General features: G+C 42.5%; 1 long non-coding RNA gene across 1 annotated transcript; it reads left to right on the top strand.

Annotated features, from left to right (window-relative positions):
* Window positions 1-8,143: 8,143 nt before the first annotated feature.
* LOC144305705 (uncharacterized) lies at window positions 8,144-12,882 on the top strand. The gene is made up of 3 exons (XR_013372718.1): window positions 8,144-8,287; window positions 8,725-12,255; window positions 12,348-12,882. It is a non-coding gene; the product is annotated as an uncharacterized LOC144305705 (long non-coding RNA).
* The last annotated feature ends 3,001 nt before the right edge of the window (window positions 12,883-15,883 follow it).

Here is a 15,883-nt window from a genome sequence, read left to right as displayed (position 1 = left end):
GGACACTAGTCTCAAAGAATTTACGTTTTAAGGGGGAAGATATATATATATATTTTTTTTAGGGGGAAGATATTTTTAAAAGAAAAGTGAAAAAGGAGTAAACAAATAATGATACAGTTATGATTGTGATTATGGTCCAAATAGGAAAAGTTTGGAGAAATGGAAAAGTAAGAGCTGATCATACAGGGCCTTTAACAGCCATATGAGGATTTTCTCCTTTATCCTAAAAGAAATGAAGAACATTTTAAAGTGAAAGGCAGGGATATAACATTAATAAAACTTCATTTTTAAAAGAATACTCTCTTGATCTAAAAGTAGAAAGTATTGGAGGAAATGAGCAAAAAAAGAAGATGGTAGGAGTTGGTCTGAGTAAAGGCCCAGTTGGGAAGCTATTGTTCTAGGTGAGGCACGAGCTAGGGGCAGTTGAGCCAGAAGAGTGGCGAATTCAAGACTGAAGAGATAGACGGGTTCAAGACTCAGCTACCAGGGGGCATTGACAGTTATTTACCAAAAAAAAAAAAAAAAAAAAAAAAAAACAATAGTCAAGAAGGGTAACATCAGCCTTCCTGTCATGACCACTTGGGAGGATGGAGGATAAGAGGTTGAGAATACCAGACGAAGAGTAGGTTTGAGGGATAAGAAAATGAGTTTGGATTTGGGTATGTTTAAATCAAGATGCATCAGAGGCAACCAAGGGGCAACAGCCGATAGGTGTATATATGATTTTGTAGCTCACAAGGAAGGGAGAGCTGAGTTGAAGAAACCAATCTCTGAGTTGCCGGTGTACACATAGTGGTGGTTTTTTTAAGTTCTGGGAGTAGATGAGACATCACAGGAAAGAATGTAGGGTGAGAAAGAAACAAAGGTCCAAGACTGATTTTTGAAGAAAATCAACTCCAACTGCTACCTGGAGGAGGAGGTGGTAGCAAAGGGCAATGAGAGGGTGGGCCGGGTGGGGTGGAAAGAACCCCAGAGAGTGTTACACTGGGCTCTATGTGGCAGGAACCAAGGAAAGAGGGAGGAGGGGCAAGACAGCGGAGGAGTAGAGTCCCCAAGTCACCTGTCCCCCCCACATTACCTAGATAACCTTCAAATCACCCCGAAAATCTAAGAATTCGGCCTGAGATTTAAAGAGAGAACGGCTGGAACGCTACAGTGAGAAGAGTTCGCGCTTCTATCAAGGGAGGAAGATGGGGAAAAAGAAAGAAACAAAAGGCCTCCAAGGGGGAGGGGCCCGCGAGGAGCCGGGCTGAGGCCAGGGCGAGTGTCCCCAGGACAGGAGACCCGTCCCGGAGGAGCAGGAGCTGCACCAACCTTCCCGGGCGGAAAGGGGCTCGCAGGGAGTTAGAGCAGGACCCAGGAGGGCGGGGATGCCCTCGGGCTCCCAGGGACACTAACGGACACCTGCGCCCCGGGAGAGTGCGCCGAGCTCCCTAAGGGCTGCAGCGCGGGCGGCGGGACCCGGAGCAGCTCGGGGGGCTCGGGGGCGGCTCCGCGGAGGGGGCTGCGGGGCGGGAGCGAATCCAACAGCGCAGGCCCCGGAGCACAGGGCGCTGGGACACAGCCCAGGATCCGGCCTCCCCCGGGACAGGCAGAGGCCGGGAGGGCCCAGGACAGCGAGGACGCTCCTGCCCTGAGCTGAGCAGATCAGCGGCCCGCCCCGGAGCCTCCAGGCCCTGCAGACGGAGAGCTCTGGAGCTACTGCGGGGGCTGACTCCAGGGCTGCAGAGCTGCCGCCGCCACTGAGGTTGTTCCTCCTGGGGCCTCACGGGGTAAACAACCCCCACTGAGCCCTGCACCAGGCGGGGGCAGAGCAGCTCCCCCAAGTGCTAACACCTGAGAATCAGCACAACAGGCCCCTCCTCCAGAAGACCAGCGAGAGGGACCAGTTCCAGGGGAAGTCAAGGGACTTAAAGTACACAGAGTCAGAAGATACTCCCCCGTGGTTCTTTTTTTTTTTTTTGATTTCTGATTCCCCCACCATTTTTTCCCCTTTCTTTTTCTTTCTCTTTTTCTTCTCTTTTTTCCTTTTTTCTATTTTCTTTTTCTCTTTTCTTTGATTCTTTGTCTCCTCTCTTTTTCTCCTTTTCCCAATACAACTTGTTTTTGGCCACTCTGCACTGAGCAAAATGACTAGAAGGAAAACCTCACCTCAAAAGAAAGAATCAGAAACAGTCCTCTCTCCCACAGAGTTACAAAATCTGGATTACAATTCAATGTCAGAAAGCCAATTCAGAAGCACTATTATACAGCTACTGGAGGCTCTAGAAAAAAGCATAAAGGACTCAAGAGACTTCATGACTGCAGAATTTAGATCCAATAGGGCAGAAATTAAAAATCAATTGAATGAGATGCAATCCAAACTAGAAGTCCTAACGACGAGGGTTAACAGGGTGGAAGAACGAGTGAGTGACATACAAAACAAGTTGATGGCAAAGAGGGAAACTAAGGAAAAAAGAGACAAACAATTAAAAGACCATGAAGACAGATTAAGGGAAATAAACGACAGCCTGAGGAAGAAAAACCTACTTTTAATTGGGGTTCCCAAGGGCGCCGAAAGGGACAGAGGGCCAGAATATGTATTTGAACAAAAACATATAATAGCCAAAAACTTTCCTAATCTGGGAAGGGAAACAGGCATTCAGATCCAGGAAATAGAGAGATCCCCCCCCCCCCAAAATCAAGAAAAACCGTTCAACACCTCGACATCTAATAGTTAAGCTTGCAAATTCCAAAGATAAAGAGAAGATCCTTAAAGCAGCAAGAGACAAGAAATCCCTGACTTTTATGGGGAAGAGTATTAGGGTAACAGCAGACCTATCCACAGCGACCTGGCAGGCCAGAAAGGGCTGGCAGGATATATTCAGGGTCCTAAATGAGAAGAACATGCAACCAAGAATACTTTATCCAGCAAGGCTCTCATTCAAAATGGAAGGAGAGATAAAGAGCTTCCAAGACAGGCAGCAACTGAAAGAATATGTGACCTCCAAACCAGCTCTGCAAGAAATTTTAAGGGGGACTCTTAAAATTCCCCTTTAAGAAGAAGTTCAGTGGAACAATCCACAAAAACAAGGACTGAATAGATATCATGATGACACTAAACACATATCTGTCGATAGTAACTCTGAACGTGAACAGGCTTAATGACCCCATCAAAAAGCGGAGGGTTTCAGACTGGATAAAAAAGCAGGACCCATCTATTTGCTGTCTACAAGAGACTCATTTTAGAGGTAAGGACACCTACAGCCTGAAAATAAAAGGTTGGAGAACCATTTACCATTCAAATGGTCCTCAAAAGAAAGCAGGGGTAGCCATCCTTATATCAGATAAACTAAAATTTACTCCGAAGACTGTAGTGAGAGATGAAGAGGGACACTATATCATACTTATAGGATCTATCCAACAAGAGGACTTAACAATCCTCAATATATATGCCCCGAATGTGGGAGCTGCCAAATATTTAGACCAATTAATAACCAAAGTGAAGAAATACTTAGATAATAATACACTTATACTTGGTGACTTCAATCTAGCTCTTTCTACCCTCGATAGGTCTTCGAAGCACAACATCTCCAAAGAAACGAGATCTTTAAATGATACACTGGACCAGATGGATTTCACAGATATCTACAGAACTTTACATCCAAACTCAGCTGAATACACATTCTTCTCAAGTGCACATAGAACTTTCTCCAGAAGAGACCACATACTGGGTCACAAATCGGGTCTGAACCGATACCAAAAGATTGGGATTGTCCCCTGCATATTCTCAGACCATAATGCCTTGAAATTAGAACTAAATCACAACAAGAAGTTTGGAAGGACCTCAAACACACGGAGGTTAAGGACCATCCTGCTAAAAGATGAAAGGGTCAACCAGGAAATTAAGGAAGAATTAAAAAGATTCATGTAAACTAATGAGAATGAAGGTACAACCGTTCAAAATCTTTGGGATGCAGCAAAAGCAGTCTTAAGGGGGAAATACATTGCAATACAAGCATCCATTCAAAAACTGGAAAGAACTCAAAAACAAAAGCTAACCTTACACATAAAGGAGCTAGAGAAAAAACAGCAAATAGATCCTACACCCAGCAGAAGAAGAGAGTTAATTAAGATTCGAGCAGAACTCAATGAAATCGAGACCAGAAGAACTGTGGAACAGATCAACAGAACCAGGAGTTGGTTCTTTGAAAGAATTAATAAGATAGATAAACCACTAGCCAACCTTATTAAAAAGAAGAGAGAGGAGACTCAAATTAATAAAATCATGAATGAGAAAGGAGAGATCACTACTAACACCAAGGAAATACAAACAATTTTAAAAACATATATGAACACCTCTTCGCCAATAATTTAGGCAATCTAGAAGAAATGGACGCATTCCTGGAAAGCCACAAACTACCAAAACTGGAACAGGAAGAAATAGAAAACCTGAAAAGGCCAATAACCAGGGAGGAAATTGAAGCAGTCATCAAAAACCTCCAAGACACAGAGTCCAGGGCCAGATGGCTTCCCAGGGGAATTCTATCAAACGTTTAAAGAAGAAACCATACATATTCTCCTAAAGCTGTTTGGAAAGATAGAAAGAGATGGAGTACTTCCAAATTCGTTCTATGAGGCCAGCATCACCTAAATTCCAAAACCAGACAAAGACCCCACCAAAAAGGAGAATTAGAGACCAATATCCCTGATGGACATGGATGCAAAAATTCTCAACAAGATACTAGCCAATAGGATCCAACAGCACATTAAGAAAATTATTCACCATGACCAAGTAGGATTTATCCCCGGGACACAAGGCTGGTTCAACACTTGTAAAACAATCAATGTGATTCATCATATCAGCAAGAGAAAAACCAAGAACCATATGATCCTCTCATTAGATGCAGAGAAAGCATTTGACAACATACAGCATCCATTCCTGATCAAAACTCTTTAGAGTGTAGGGATAGAGGGAACTTTCCTCGACATCTTAAAAGCCATCTACGAAAAGCCCACAGCAAATATCATTCTCAATGGGGAAGCACTGGGAGCCTTTCCCCTAAGATCAGGAACAAGACAGGGATGTCCACTCTCACCACTGCTATTCAACATAGTACTGGAAGTCCTAGCCTCAGCAATCAGACAACAAAAAGACATTAATGCATTCAAATTGGCAAAGAAGAAGTCAAACTCTCCCTCTTCGCCGATGACATGATACTCTACATAGAAAACCCAAAAGCCTCCACCCCAAGATTGCTAGAACTCATACAGCAATTTGGTATCATGGTAGGATACAAAGTCAATGCCCAAAAATCAATGGCATTTCTATACACTAACAATGAGACTGAAGAAAGAGAAATTAAGGAGTCAATCCCATTTACAATTGCACCCAAAAGCATAAGATACTTAGGAATAAACCTAACCAAAGAGGTAAAGGATCTATACCCTAAAAACTATAGAACGCTTCTGAAAGAAATTGAGGAAGACACAAAGAGATGGAAAAATATTCCATGCGCATGGATTGGCAGAATTAATATTGTGAAAATGTCAATGTTACCCAGGGCAATTTACACGTTTAATGCAATCCCTTTCAAAACACCATGGACTTTCTTCAGAGAGTTAGAACAAATTATTTTAAGATTTGTGTGGAATCAGAAAAGACCCCAAATAGCCAGGGGAATTTTAAAAAAGAAAACCATAGCTGGGGGCATCACAATGCCAGATTTCAGGTTGTACTACAAAGCTGTGGTCATCAAGACTGTCGTACTGGCACAAAAACAAACACACAGATCAATGGAACAGAATAGAGAACCCAGAAGTGGACCCTGAACTTTATGGTCAACTAATATTCGATAAAGGAGGAAAGACTATCCATTGGAAGAAAGACAGTCTCTTCAATAGATGGTGCTGGGAAAATTGGACATCCACATGCAGAAGAATGAAACTAGACCACTCTCGTTCACCAGACACAAAGATAAACTCAAAATGGATGAAAGATCTAAATGTGAGACAAGATTCCATCAAAATCCTAGAGGAGAGCACAGGCAACACCCTTTTTGAACTCAGCCACAGTAACTTCTTGCAAGATACATCCATGAAGGCAAAGGAAACGAAAGCAAAATTGAACTATTGGGACTTCATCAAGATAAGAAGCTTTTGCACAGCAAAGGATATAGTCAACAAAACTAAAAGACACCCTACAGAATGGGAGAAAATATTTGCAAAAGACGTACCAGATAAAGGGCTAGTTTCCAAGATCTATAAAGAACTTCTTAAACTCAACACCAAAGAAACAAACAATCGAATCATGAAATGGGCAAAAGACATGAACAGAAATCTCACAGAGGAAGACATAGACATGGCCAACATGCATATGAGAAAATGCTCTGCATCACTTGCCATCAGGGAAATACAAATCAAAACCACCATGAGATCCCACCTCACACCAGTGAGAATGGGGAAAATTAACAAGGCAGGAAACCACAAATGTTGGAGATGATGCGGAGAAAAGGGAACCCTCTTACACTGTTGGTGGGAATGTGAACTGGTGCAGCCACTCTGGACAACTGTGTGGAGGTTCCTCAAAGAGTTAAAAATAGACCTGCCCGACGACCCAGCAATTGCACTGTTGGGGATTTACCCCAAAGATTCAGATGCAATGAAACGCCGGGACGCCTGCACCCCGATGTTTATAGCAGCAATGTCCACAATAGCCAAACTGTGGAAGGAGCCTCGGTGTCCATCGAAAGATGATGGATAAAGAAGATGTGGTTTATGTATACAATGGAATATTCCTCAGCCATTAGAAACGACAAATACCCACCATTTGCTTCAACGTGGATGGAACTGGAGGGTATTATGCTGAGTGAAGTAAGTCAATTGGAGAAGGACAAACTGTATGTTCTCATTCATTTGGGGAATATAAATAATAGTGAAAGGGAATATAAGGGAAGGGAGAAGAAATGTGTGGGAAATATCAGAAAGGGAGACAGAACATAAAGACTCCTAACTCGGGAAACGAACTAGGGGTGATGGAAGGGGAGGAGGGGGCGGTGGGGGTGAATGGGTAACGGGCACTGAGGGGGGCACTTGACGGGATGATCACTGGGTGTTATTCTGTATGTTGGTAAATTGAACACCAATAAAAAATTAATTTATTGAAAAAAAAAGAAACCAAGGAAAGAGAGAGTTTCAAATGGAGAAAGTGATGACTCCGGAAATGCAAGTAAGTGGAAGACCGGAGGCTGATGCTGGATTCTGTAATATGACCAGAAGAGCTTGAGTGGCGTGGTGGATTGAAGAGAATTTAGCTGTGGAAGGTGAGTAAGGCATTAGGAAAATGGGCATAGATAACTCTTCCCAGAAGCCTAGCGATGAGCAAAATTCGGAAGTTCTATCCTCGGTTATATGGCCTGCGTTTCTCTATTTGTGAAATGACGGTGTGAATATAAACATACTTGGAAAATATCTTGACAAATACAAGGGTAAAGTCCGGTGTTTGGCATCAGTCCATTTGGTTTGGTTCCAATAACATTTATTGAGCACATGATACAGCCTGGGACACAAAGATGAATAGAACAGGGTGCATTCCTGCCAGTAGCTTATGATTTAATAGAGAAGACGGAATAAAACACAGGCCTTTAAGAAAATGCCATAAATTTGAGGTTGAAATTATGTACAATGTGCTAAGGGAGCAAGGAAGGGTGCAATTTACCCCAACAGGGTTATTTGAAACAGTTTTTGGAAGAGGAGACACATGGACTAAACTGTGAAGAAACAATAGGAACTCGCCAGGGTGGTAGAAGGAAGTAAAGAGGCACAGAAGGAACTAACGAACATGAACAGAGGCCCAGGTTGCTGAAACACGGATAAAACTCTGTGTACACCTGCTCTTGTAGAGCCTCAGTTTCCTCAACAGAAGTTTTTAATTTTAACTTCCTTGAGTGAAAGCTCAAATAATTCCTATATTCTAATAGGAAAATTTCATGAAAATTATTACCAGAGCAGCCTTAAACAACCTCATTTAATCTGTTCATTCTACATATGAGGAAACTGGGTCCCAAAGAGACTGGGAACTTAACCAAGTCCCTCGAAGAAGGAGCAGAGCCTAGAGCAAACCTACGTTCCGTTTTCTGATACTATGACACAACGGAACGTTCTTGTCTTCCAGGAGTTAAAGGCTGAAGCAAGCGAAGAGTGAAAGAGCAAGCAGAGACTACCAAAGTGTCAATAGAGATGCCACTGTCTGGTGGAGGGCCACACACTGAAGGCTGAGAATTAAGAAGGGGACAAGGGGTAGGATGAGGTAGTCACACCTCCGGACTTTTCTTCCCTCCGGGCAAATCACCATAAACCTACAGCTTGATGCACATGTTGTAAGAGGCATGGGTTTTGACGGAAGCCAGGCCAGGTTCAAAAGCCATTGGTTGTCTTTCTGTCTAGTTGTGCTTGTGTATCTGTACTGTTTTCTGTATCTGTAAAATCTGATAATAATGCATTTTTTAAATGAAGCTTGAGTAAGTTAGTATATATGGACATAAGTAACATATTGCCTGGTCAAAGGAGGCAACTGAATATCTCTCTTCTACACCCCTCCTGACAAGAATACAGGGGAGACACCACAGCCACCATCTGAGTATATTTCCCACAAATGCCCAGGTCACTTGTTCTCAAGACGCTGCAGAGAACCTGGCAGCGGGCAGTAGGTGGTTTCACAGACAATTGTCTATCTTTGAATTTCAGACTGACCTGCCAAGTCCCGGACAGCTAACGACAGACGAGTCAACAGCTCAGAGACCAAAGATCAGACTCTGAGCTGGACTTGGTGGAGCCTGGAGCTAACAAGAAAGGGACAGGTGCTAGGTGTGGTGTCTGTCGTAGAAAAAAAATGCAATTGAAGTTAAGAAAATTAAAACGGGTGAAGTAGGGAAAGAAGCTGTTAGCTAATGCGTCATTGTCTCAGACGCAAAACGTGCTCCAGCTGCATAGCCATAAAATGCTTTCTCTGTAATTATTAACAGCTGTTGCCTGAAAATTATGTTGAGTTCATTCCAACGTGAATAGTAAGACAGAGAGTGTCAGCACTTTTCTTTAGCTGCACACACTTTAAGGAAGAAAGCCTAAGGTTTGCATGAAGCGGCCTCGCAGCTAGTTGTGCAATCCTCACATGACTCAGCACTCCAACTACCTGATGAAGGAAGCGGGGATCCTGACGGAACAGAACCGGGTGCACACGAGGATCTTGAACCCTGTTTCATTGCCTCTTCTTTCCTTCTCTGTAACTTGCTCTCTTGGGCATTTGGCAACTCCCCTCCTGTGGAAGCAGCGAGGCAAAAACTAAAGGCAGGCCACGCTCCCCGCGTGCTCTTCCACTTGAGCCTCACAAATATTTTTGTTTGCCAAAAGCGTACCACACGGCGTCTCTCTCCCCCTTTCCCATTCTACTCTCTTCTAAGCCCTCATATCGCTGGTCAGGTGAGGACAAAAATTCTCTATGATTCTGTCCCCTATTTTCTGTTGAAGAAATTCTGATGAGAAGAAATTAGGAAATACAGACGAATTTCATTCACTTTGCAACGGTTCCCTGAACACCTGTAATGGGCCAGGTGCTCAGAAGGTACCTGAGACACAACGCTGAGAAGACACAGGTGCTGCCCCCAGATACTCTCGGTCTGGTCGAGAGTAGACGGTGCAGCAAGTGCTGGAAGCAGCAAGCGTGGCTTGAAAGGGCTCATCCTACTGACGGGTACATCAAGAAAACATTCATGAAGGAGAAGGATTTTCGGTTGTCAAGATGGAGGAACAGAGCTTCACCACAGAGAGTAACGTAGCGGCAGCTGTGACACCCTGACAGACACAGGGTGGAATGAAGGCGACTGCAAAGCCGGGCATCGTTAATGGCTGGTCACTGCTGGATGAGGGTCACGGAAGGGAGTGGGGCCGGGAGCTGAGGCCAGAGAAGGGGGAGGGCTAAGTGACGAAGGACTTTCTGCGCCAGAAGAGGTTTTAACTTTATTCTGAAGGTAACAAGATAGCTTCTGAAACGTATTAGTCCAGGAAGCAAATAACTAGATTTAAACTTTAGAAAGGTGGTTGTCAGCAGTGTGGAGACAGCTTGGGGGGGGTGTAGATAGTCAAGGCAGGATTTCTAGCGAGAAAGTGACTATACTGGTTCAGGTGAGCGACGGCAGGAACACGAACTGAAGAATGGCACTAGGGAGGGAGTAGAGGACATACACCTGAGAAGTAGTTAAGATCAGTCACCTAATTAAACGTGTGGAGTGAGGGCAGGGTAGAAGTAAGGGAAGGCGAAAACCAGATCGGGGGCCTTAGTTCCTGGGTAGGTAGTGGCAAAATTAGCTGAAGTAGAAACTTGGAAAGATGTTAAGGAGAATATTAGTTTAAGCTTCTTTTAGGTTTTTATTTATTCATTTATTTATTTATCTATCTATTTATATTGTGGTAAGATCAGTAAAAGTGAGATCTATCTCTAAACAAAATTAAGTGTAAAATATGGATAGTATGTTAGTTATAGGTACAATGTTGTGGAGTAGATCTCTAGAGCTTATTCATCTTGTTTAACTGCAATTTTATGCCTATTGATTAGCAGCTGCCCATTTCCTCTCTTCCAGCCCACTGGCAACCACCATGTCAATCGGTGATTCTGTAAATTTGACTATTTTAGATACTTCATGCAAGCGGAATCATCCAAATGCCAAAGTCCCACACATTCATATCTCTACCCCAGACCTAGGATAAAAACCCACCCCAGTTTGCCCAGGCTTTAGAACCAGAAGTTCTGTATTCCGTGAACCTCCTCAGTCCCAGGCAAACCACGATAAAGTGGTCACACTTCCCAGATTTCTCTTCCAACCTCTAGATTCATAAATCTGACTACCTATTTACTCTCTAACTCCACTTGGCATCTTAAGCTTAATATGTCCAGATGGACTCCTGATCTTTTTCCTCAATTCTGCTGCTCCCATGGACGTGTCCATCTCAGTAAATCATGACTCTATCCTTCTAGTTACTTTGGCCATAAATCTTAATGTAACTCATGATTTTTTTTTCTTTCTTCTGTAACACATATCCAATCTCTCAACATTTTCTGTTGGCTTTCCTTCAAAAACATCCAGAATCTCACCATTTCCCTATGTCTACTGTCACCACCCTGACCAACCCACCATCATATCTTGCGTGAATCAGTGCCCACAAGTTCCTAACTGGTATCACTGCTTCCACCCTTCGTCAGCCTTATCCACACAGAGTTAATTCTCCACACAGCAGCCAGTGCAATCCTTTAAGAACATATGTCAGATCACAACCTTTGCTTACGTTGCATAATTATTTCCCACATACTTGACTGAAAGCCAAAGTTCTTACACCGACCTCCAAGCTCCTACCTCACCTCTCCATCATCATCTCCTGCTATTTTCATGCCTACTGCTCCAAACAGTCTGGCTCTCCTGTTGCTCTTTAGACCTGGAGAACATACTTCTATCTCAGAGGTTTTTCCCTTACTCCTCCCTCTACCTGGAGCAGTCTTCTTTCAGGTATATGCAAGGTTCATCCTCTTGTCTAGTTCCAATGTTAGCTCGTCGTTTCCCTGACTATTTAAAATAGCATGCACTTATGCGCACACATAGGCACTTCCTGTCCTCTTCGTCTGGGGTAGTTTTCTCTGTAGCACTTTCACCAAAGGACACACTTTATGTTTTATTGTTGACTTGACTATTGTATACCTCTTCTACCACCACATGAAGATCCTTAGGAGAGAGCTGTTTTATTGATCACTGTATCCCCGGCACTTAGAACAGAGCCTGGTACATAGTAAGTATTCGATAAATATGTGCTATGTAAACCAATGAATGAATTATAAATTGAGATAAGAGCTCCAAACGGCTGGAACAGGATATGTGACTAAAGAATCTCAACCTAAAGAGTTGGGGAGAATTTCCTATGGAAATGCCATCTGAATAGGGAGACCTGACGCATGAGTAGGCTTTAACCAAATGAGGAGGGGAAAGAATATTTCAGACAGAAGGAAGAACTTCGGCAAAGGCTTTATGGCAGGAAGATCTATAGTGTGATCAAGGAACTGAAAGAAAACCCGTATGACTGGAGTACAGAGAACAGGGAGGAGATTGCTGAAATGAGGTTGAGAAGGTATACATGGGCGTGATGTCTGTCTAACAGACATCATTTCGGAGAGAAATAAAAGGCATTGGAGGAACTTAATCTCAGGGCAAATGTATGTATGACCCAATCCCATTTGTGATATGAAAATATCACTGACGCATGTTAAATGGGGCGAAGAGGGCTAGAAACATTGAGACCAGATGGACCACAGCAATAGTACAGGAAAGAAATGATGGTCCCGTGGAAAATAAGTAGTGGTGGAGACAAAAAAATGACAAATTCTGAGATCCTTAGGAGTTAAAATGGACAGGATCTGGAGAGCAATTAAAGATGGAGATGAGAGGATAAGGGAGAAAGAGGGATCAACAAATTTATTATTTATTTATTAACAGAACAGATGGTGGTAATATTCACTGATTTCAGTTTAGTGGAAGAAGACCTGGCTTGGGGGGGATGGCTTAAGGGTTCAATCTTGGACATACTGAGTATAAGGAGACTTCTGGACATGTGACACCCAGAACAGGAATTCAAGGGGCTCCTGCACATACGGCCTGGAGGGAGCCAGGTGGAGGCCTGGGCTGGAGACAGATATTTGGGAGCTATCATTGTGAACATGGTAATGCAGCCTCAAAACGGATAAGAAGGCCAGAGTTTTGTACGAGGTCTTACAAAGCTGCATCTTTCCTGTACTTGAATAGATAACTTTTCAGACAAAAGTGTGATTATAATTTTGCACTTATTTAAATTCCTCTTATTTGAGAATCAGATCCTTGCTGTAAACTGTTAGATTTTTTAAGACTCTCATTCTCACTTACTTTCCTTCTCCTCTTTCCAGTTTTGCATATTCAATAATAATAATAATAATAATAATTAGCAGCAGCAACAGCATGGCAGGAACATCTCTAACCCATTAATAACATCATGGAACCAAACAAATTAGAGAATGTATCCCACTTAGGACTTCCCTTCAGTGGCATTGGCAGAGGCAAATTGCTTCAGATAAGTCACAGATTCCAACTTTACTGTTCAACAGCTATCTTGCCTCCCAAGGATAACATGTCAGAACCTGTAAAATTATTTATGTCAGGCAACTTCAGAAACGTGACAAGCATACTTCTAAATCTACTATTCAAGTCCTAGTTCTACCAGGTCCTCTGTTTATGACAAGTGTGAACATGTTGCTTAAACTCTATGGGTTATAGTTTTCATTTGTAGAGTATGGATCACAATATCTGCCCCACAGACCCCTAGAGAGGATTAAGTGAGGTGATCCGTGCAAAGCATCTGGCATCTAATATGTATACAAACAGGAGATAGCTTATTTTTGAATGATTACTAGTATTACTACTACGTCCCCCATATTTGTGTGCCTCTAACTTGCTACTTGCTCTTTTTGATAACTTAGTAGGCTCAAGGAAGGACAATGGCTTAATTTCAGCAAATAATAGCAACACAAGAAATCATGTGTGCAAAGTTGGTCATCAAATGGAGCAAAAGAGGGATCCCTGGGTGGCGCAGCGGTTTGGCGCCTGCCTTTGGCCCAGGGAACGATCCTGGAGACCCGGGATCGAATCCCACGTCGGGCTTCCGGTGCAGGGAGCCTGCTTCTCCCTCTGCCTATGTCTCTGCCTCTCTCTCTCTCTCTCTCTCTGTGACTATCATAAAAAAAAAGGAGCAAAAGACTTGTCCAAGGACAAACTACCATTGAAGAATATTTTAAAATACAGCAAGATATTAGGAAGGATATTATTGGTTGAGGGTGAAAATAAAACTCGACAAGGTTTCTCCACGTTCAGATGTTAGGCAGCTGATAGGTACTTATATTATCAATAGGTACCTAGAAAAACTGGTCACTTACAGGAATTTACATCGTAGAAAATATTGACGTATAATGGGAAGTACAACTTACAATGGAATTTTACCAAAATCTCGCCTTTTTCTAAGAAAGTAAGCACTTGAAAAACCAAGGGTTGGGGAAGAAAGAGTGCAGCTTTGCCCTAGGTGGGAAATCTAGCTCTCCACCTACCTCTTGGATTGCCGTCAGCAAGCTTCACTGTTTGTCTACCCTTCAATTCCTTCAACCATGAGATGTGAACATTAATGTCAATACCATGAGGTTGTTGAGTGTGTTAACTGATTTATCATATGCAAAGAGCTTTATACAAAATAAGCACTCAGTAAATGTTAGCTCCACTTTCTTAAATACTGCTGGCTAAGTACAGGTAAACAATGGGGAAATGATAGCATTATTTTGCTCAAATGAACTGTGCCCAAGCTATCTTTCATTCCTAGCACTTACCTTCGCAAACTTATTCTTTGAACCCCACCATTTATTACAGTCAAGAGAAAACAATGAAATGGTATTTATTTTTAAACACTTATTAAAAGAAAAGGAAAATCCATTTCTAATGACTTTGTGCTTAATCTCATAACACTTGGTGGATGAAAAATGAGTCTCATTCTTTGCCTAAAATTGTTCTTAGAAGTCACTTAATTTAAAATTATATACTAATCAATATAATACACGCACATGGTAACTAAGCAAATAGGACATGACGGACACAAAAAAAACCCTTCCCATCCTTCTATTCTCATCCTCAACACCACACGCCACAGGCAAACCATTCAGTTGTTTTTGGTGTCAGTTTTGGTAAGTTCCTCCTTAATTCTAGATATCATGATTTTTTTTTTAGATATCATGATTTTATCTCTGTTTTGATTTGTCCACTTTAGATAGTATCTAATGAATCCCATTTACAAGTACTTGAAATTCCAGTCACTTAGTCACTCTACTTTTCTCAATGCATGGTATTATTTATAGTTTCTCTATTACCTTTATGTCTTTAAATAATATATTTATTTTTTAAAGATTTTATTTGTTTACTTGACAGAGAGACAGAGAGAGAGCAAGAGAGTACAAGCAAGGGGAGTGGCAGAGGGAGCTAGAGAAGCAGGCTCTCCCCTTGGAAGGGAGCCTGAGGCGGGGCTGGATCCCAGGACCCCGTAATCATGACCTGAGCAGAAGGCAGAGTCTTAACCAACTAAGCCACCCAGGTCCCCTTTAAATAATAGATTTAAATGACTATTTCTTATTCCAACTGCTTTTGCAGTATTTCTAGCAGCCTCATTAATGTCATAACGTAATGTAAGTTCCAAGACTAAAGGAGTTTCGTTTGATGTTTTACTTTCCCTGTATCCCAAGTGCCTAAAACAACACCTGCACCCCGTGGATTATTAGTATTTGTCAAGTGAATGAATGAATGACCACAGTGATGTTATCAGTGTATTAGCATTCTTATCTTTCCTTCTATGTGTGCTTTTCCTTCTCCAATCAGCTACATTTTTGCTTTTTCACATTATAAAGTTATTAATATTTCCCTATTGTCCTCTAAGCACAGCAAAGCTGCCTATGTTTTGTCCATAGGGGACTTGCAGTTAGTTGTCTTTGCTTTCCTCAAGGGTTGTTCAGTTTATTTAGAGATGAGCCCTACATCCATCTGCCTCCATGTCGGTTTGGGGGAGAGGGCTTGATGCACCCACTGGGGGCAGTGGCTTTATTCCAGACCTCAAGCAAATCCCCTAATTTTTTTTGTATTTTTTTTATTGGAGTTCAATTTGCCAACATATAGCATAACACCCAGTGCTCATCCTGCCAAGTGCCCCCCTCAGTGCCTGTCACCCAGTCACCCCCACCCCCGCCCACCTCCCCTTCCACTACCCCTTGTTCATTTCCCAGAGTGAGGAGTCTCTCATGTTCTGTCTC

This window comes from Canis aureus, chromosome 36 (genome assembly GCF_053574225.1).
Source record: "Canis aureus isolate CA01 chromosome 36, VMU_Caureus_v.1.0, whole genome shotgun sequence".
NCBI lineage: Eukaryota > Metazoa > Chordata > Mammalia > Carnivora > Canidae > Canis > Canis aureus.
Note: the sequence above shows the minus strand (reverse complement) of the source record. Positions and strands in the feature narration are given on the sequence as shown.